Below are 6,011 nucleotides of genomic sequence, written 5' to 3' on the forward strand. Positions count from 1 at the left end.
AAAGCAATGTTGAAGGTTCAAATGATAATGCAAAGGCATAAGAAAAACCAGTACAACTGAAAATATTAGCGTACATTCAAAAATATAGTATAAAATTGTTGTCTATGTAAGATAAGTAAACATTAAATTCTAAACACTTTTTTTTTTACATTGTTTATCAAAATGGTTCCAAGTGTTTTCTCCAACCTATTAACGGGTGACTCGGTGTGGTCTGTGCTTTGGTCAACAACAAATGAAGCAGCACCATTGTCTGCATAGGCACTAAAAAAATGTTAGAGGTATAGTTTGGTAAAAATAATTTGATCGTTAATATTGAAATACCAATAACGTACTAAATAACATACCAGAAGTTGAAGCATCAGACTTCCAGAGAGCTCACATATAAAAGATACCACGAAAATAGGAATTGGAACCTGCAGATGATTCTTGAGCTCAATTACTCTTAACGGCCTCTGAAACCTCATAAGTCATAAGTCATAACAAAGAAAGGTAAATAAAATAAATAATAATTTATTACCCAAACTCCTATTGGAATAGGATCTTGTCAGGTTGCAAACTTGCAATTTCATTCAATGCCGAGACATGTCAGTGACAGACCATTATTGTACCCTGACTGGCACAGCACCAATGGCTGTTAGGTTGTGAAATACAACACAAAAAAAACCGAGAAAGACAAGCAAAAAAGTGGGGTTTAAACTCAAATAGGATTCAACCAGTATCTAAGGCTTGACTTACTATTGTGAGGTCAGAAAACATAATTGGAAATAACTAAAAGATGTTGAAAATGAAAAGGCTAAGAGTTATATAATATACCTCCTGTCACACAAACACACAGATCGTATTTCTTCAGGGGGGATTTAGGATGTGAATCCATCCAGTTAGTTCTTGTGGCAGATGCTGTGGGAATCATTTCTTCCCCCAAGTCTCACCATACACTCTCTTGCATATCAAACTATTAAAGCAAATAAGTAAATCCAATTCCTGCCAGTCAAATTTTATTTCGCAATTAGTTAGCATGTGCAGTGATTATATATGCTTACATTAGCAGCTGATGCAATTTAGTTAGCATGTACAATGGTCATCATGGATAACTTTAAAAGATGACATATTTATTGCAGGTACCTGAGCTTATGTACTTGAAATCTCTTTCCTGAACTCTAATTATAGAGCAAATTGTCAATACGAAAGTTGCTATATCTATTATACCAGTTACTATAGTACTATGATTTCATGTTCTGTTTGGTAGCAGTCAGCCAACTGAACCTCAATTAGCTAACTAAGTTAATTAACCCTCGACAGTGAACTAAACCTGAGTTTTGTGGCACTATTATGGATGTATTGTGCAAGGAAGGTGAATTTCAACAGGTACGTGATTTTCTGTAAGTTATGATTTGCAAAAATCATGCGTCTAGATGTAATTTTTTTAATGTAGTGGACTGCAGGTAATAATTTACTATAAAGAAATTTTACGAATATCAACTGTGAACCACCTGAGAATTTGTCCATTTTTTTTGGAAATTATCTTGGTATTGAAGTTTGTGTTAGATGCAGGAACTTTTTACCTTGATCGTGTTTTTTTTTATTATGATTGTTCCGAGAAGAGCTGCTTCCTTAGATCTTTTTTCTCAGTTGTTGCTGGAGGTTTTGATTGTTGCCCGGAGCTGCAAGGATGAGTTAAACTAAGTAGTGTGATTTTTTTGGTGTGAAAGAGAATATTTATATGTTATTTTATTTAACTGAAGTTTGATTTAAAAAAATGTATAGTGAATGAAAAGACTGACCCAATCTAAATAAACAGTCTTCATTCTAACAGACTTCGGCCTCATAAAATGTCACATATGCCGCCAGCTTTCAAGGTTTTCTTTCAAAATTTCACTATAAATTTGAAGAGCATCGGCAACTGAACCTGCAAGGCTGAGCACCTTAAATGGAGCTCTATATTCAATAGCTTTAACTGTAACATGCATGAATCAGTGACCCAGAAATGAGCAAACGCCAAACGGGCTACCTGACCCCCATCTGAAAAGAAACCCATTAACCCTTTTAGTATTCAAAAATACTGATCAGAGGGGCTTAAATTGAATTGGAAACAATATTTACAAAGTCACTAAACCTCCATCCAAATTGTTTCATTGGAAAAGGAAAGGAATATACCAGATTTCTAGTGAGGCCTAAGTACGGATAAAACAGGTTGATGTGTACCCAACGATCACTTTGTCAGACTATTTTTATTTTCAGCTTCTGTTGATTAGTTGCACTAATTTGACAGTGTTAACATAATTATGGTGTCGACGTGACTCAAATAGGTTGAGGCCACCTAGATGAGTATCTGACATCACAAAAATGTACTGCCTTGGTTGCTTGGTCAATTCATACCTGCCTAATTTTGGTTTTAATGAAAATAATGCCACCCTGATTGTTAACCAAATTTAATTTTTATTTTTGTTAAACAAAATGAGAATTTTACAGTTCTTCTCTTATCATAATGTTAATCAGCTACCAGTCAACTCACCAATTTGAAGACCTTTCAAACTTCTCACCAATATTTTGATAAGATATCATTAGACCTAGAATCAACACAACGGCCAAGTTGAGTAGCATTTATTATTTGGCTGGTAGGTTGGATTTGAACAAACTTAGTTGTAGTTTTAAAGAAGAAAATAAAATAAAAACTCGTGTTTTTAAATTGCAGCATTGAGAATAAAATATGGGACTAAGAATGACCAATATTAAAGCTTAATGGCATGACTCATATATCAAATCTACAATAAAAGAAGCATAGAAATTTAAAAAGATTGAAGTACCAGTATCAGTAGCTAAGAAACGGGACCATTATTGTTTGGGGAACAATGCATGTGTCACATATGCACCATATTTTGCAGCCCCGTGTGCATCCGATACTTTCTGTAGTAATGAACAAAATAAATCATTTAGCTTGTTAAACATGATATGAATATTTCAATCGAAAGTTATAATGCCTAAACATCAACGCAATGGTGCTAATTAATGTATATGGAACTGATCATAATGAACTTCCCTAAACACAACGCGTTCTAAATATGAAGTGACAATTAGGAACCCAATTTGGAGTTTGCTGAAGGTTGTTGCTGTAAAATAAGGACAAAGTGATAGTCCTTTGCGACTTCATAGTAAATTTCCAATTGGTAATTGCTTCTTTCCTTGAGAAAGTAGGTAATTTATGTAAACAATAACAAAAGCTTAAAAGTACTGTCTCAAAATTTTTCTTTTACACACTAATTTTATTACCTGACACTCAGGTAGTCTACCTCTGGATTGCACCAAAACATCAACAATAATCATGTCTTCCTTCACGATTCTCTTCCTTTATCCTTACTATTCTCTGATCCCCTTTGTCTGACTTTTGTGCACACCACCGAAAATATTTTATTTCACAATGTTAACAAATATGAGCCTACTAATGGCAGCAAAGCCATTTTGGATTGTAAATCCCCAAAATTTAGAAATCATAAATTGACAGCTTTTACTCATCTAATTATGCTTGAAAAAATTTGGAAGTGAAAAGATTGCATGAACAAATTTTCACATCCTCTTGATTAAATCATTGAGATAGGTACAAATTGTTGAAAGAGGTAAGTTAATAAAAAATTGCCAAAAGATCAACAAATAGGTTTTGAAGAGGTGATAAAAATGATCATAATTAAATAGGCATCATTCAAATTTGGGAGAAGATTTCAGTACCTCATGGCGATAGCGATCGCTGATTTGGGAGAATTTATCACAATTGAAGGTAATTTGGACCTCAGTTCGGCATTCAATTATAAACCAAGTTGTTGAATGGAAACTTATAAAAAGTGAAAGTGCATGGAACTCAAAGTAGGACCACATCGATGCTTTGTCCAGTCTTTCGCTTGATTATGTGCAGATACATCTTCGAAAGTGAACCTTCGCATAGAAAAAAAACAATTTCAAGTATCAAAAGATGCCACATGAGATTGAAAAAAACAAATTCATGATGACATCTTGATATTCAAAGGGAATGAGCTTAATGTCGAGATCTACAGCGTATATCTGCTCAACGGGCTGTTCATTAATTCATTGCTTTGTTTGGTTTACTATCTGCTCTAATTCCATGAACGAAATGTCAGAACATTTACATAATCTTAAACCCTAGAATCAGATTAACTATTATAATAAGTTACAAAGTCACAAACCCTAATAATACCTTACAGTCCAGATTGGTCAATTCAATGAACTTCTCAAATTGAAGAATATAAAACTGTGACCAGAGACGAAGCATGGGGGTGGCCAACCCCTTACTGAAGTCTGAGCTGTAATTTGGTTTATTAAAGGGATTTGTCAAGTTCTCTTGAAACATAGATATTGCAGATATTCAGAAAAAAATAGTCGATAATAGTGCACGATTGTACAATTCAATTTTGTAGATCATTGAAAACAAAACAACCCCAAGTGTTTGGGACCAAAATCGGTTAGCATAAACGAGAAATACACCTCCTCTGGTAAATTCCATAGAAACCTAATACAGAGATTTAATTTATCCATATTAGAAAAATAAGTAAAGAAATACATGAAACATTAATCAATTTAGTAACATGTAGTAAAAAGGTATTACATCACTAACCAAAACAAAAGCAAGAAAGATGTAAATTTCCCAATTTCAAGTGAGAAATTCACGGAGTGCGTCCTCCCCTTTTTACTCTAATGATTTACACATAACTCAGACTGATAAACTAAGAATCAGTAAGAGAGAGAAACATACCTTGACAGTTTGAACGAAGAGAGACAGAGATGTTAAGACTTAAGAGCTTCAGCGGTGCTTTTGTTTAGAGAGTGAGCGGAAGAAAATAGCGCAGGCTGTAGAGAGAGAAAGATAGGTTAGGGTTTTTATTTTGCAACGAACCGAATAAGATAAAAAAAAGAGGTGCACAGAAGAGAAAAATCAAAGAATCAGAAAAAGAGAAACAACCGGAGAGAGACGAAAACGTTAAGAGCTTGACGAACAACTTTAGGGGATCAGGTAGAGAGAGATGCGAAGACCATGAGAGAGCGTTAGAGAGTTGTCAGCAAAGAAGTGTGGGATGAAAAAAAATGAGGAAACGAATGAGAACCTCTTGAAAATTTTAAGCGGCGAAATGTGGCGACGACAAAAGAAAGATACGTGTTCCTGGAAAACAACAGATACGTGTCGCTGAAAGGAGATGGACGCTAAAAACGTTGGATTCAGATCCAACGGTTAATAATAGAAGAGTTACTGTAGGTGAACAGTAACTCCACATCCAAGATTAATATTATAAGATAGATTCCACAGACATCATTGTTCTTTTCATAAGAATTGACAATGACAATATAAAAATCCTCAAATATCTCCGAAGACAAAAAGAAATAGTAACATGAGATATTACCATATAAGTAAAAAAATATATATCTTACGATCACATATTATATTCGATCTGATATCTCCCTCAAGGTTTGGGGAAAAAGTATGAATGTATGATACTAAAAGCTACCAACCATTAGATATTATATTCTGTTACGCTGCCTTGAATTTGTTTCCTTCTCTCTTTCTTTTTGTCTTGTTTTTTTATTTCTAGAACAAAAAATTTGAAATTTGAAAAAAATTGAAAAAAAATTGAAAAAAATTTGAAATTTTGAAAGAACTTTGAAATTTGAAAGAACTTTAAAATTTGAAAAATAAGGAATTTGAAAAAAAATTCTTCATTTTAATCACAGCTTCTGGGTAGAATTTGGTAATAAGGAAATAATTGTTTTACATTTTCTTCATTTTAATCACATTTTTTTCATGTAAAAATATGAGCTGGCTCTCGAGCTTGCGAGCCGAGTCGAGCCAAGTGTTATATGAGCCGAGCCAAGCTTTTTCTTTCAAAATCAAGCCGAGTTACGAACCAAATCCTTTTGCTTCTCTCATTGAGTCGAGTCGAGTTTGAGCCAAAGTAGCCCTATAAATAGTGTTAATGTTGTCATCATGGAAAACAACAAATTCATCTAAAACC

At 33.8% G+C, this 6,011-nt stretch overlaps 1 long non-coding RNA gene across 4 annotated transcripts; it reads right to left on the reverse strand.

Moving 5' to 3' along the window:
• Nucleotides 1-4,959, reverse strand: LOC144557635 (uncharacterized). Of its 4 annotated transcripts, none has more exons than XR_013512725.1 (8): nucleotides 3,268-4,959; nucleotides 2,805-2,904; nucleotides 1,782-1,906; nucleotides 1,491-1,661; nucleotides 1,123-1,157; nucleotides 814-981; nucleotides 345-452; nucleotides 1-261 (listed from the first exon to the last, which is right to left on the reverse strand). It is a non-coding gene; the product is annotated as an uncharacterized LOC144557635 (long non-coding RNA). The 4 variants fall into 4 exon arrangements; XR_013512724.1 differs by having other exon boundaries at nucleotides 1,782-2,567; XR_013512722.1 differs by having other exon boundaries at nucleotides 1,491-1,906.
• Between the last annotated feature and the right edge of the window lie 1,052 nt (nucleotides 4,960-6,011).

This window comes from Carex rostrata, chromosome 7 (genome assembly GCF_964058835.1).
Source record: "Carex rostrata chromosome 7, lpCarRost1.2, whole genome shotgun sequence".
NCBI classification, from domain to species: Eukaryota; Viridiplantae; Streptophyta; class Magnoliopsida; order Poales; family Cyperaceae; genus Carex; species Carex rostrata.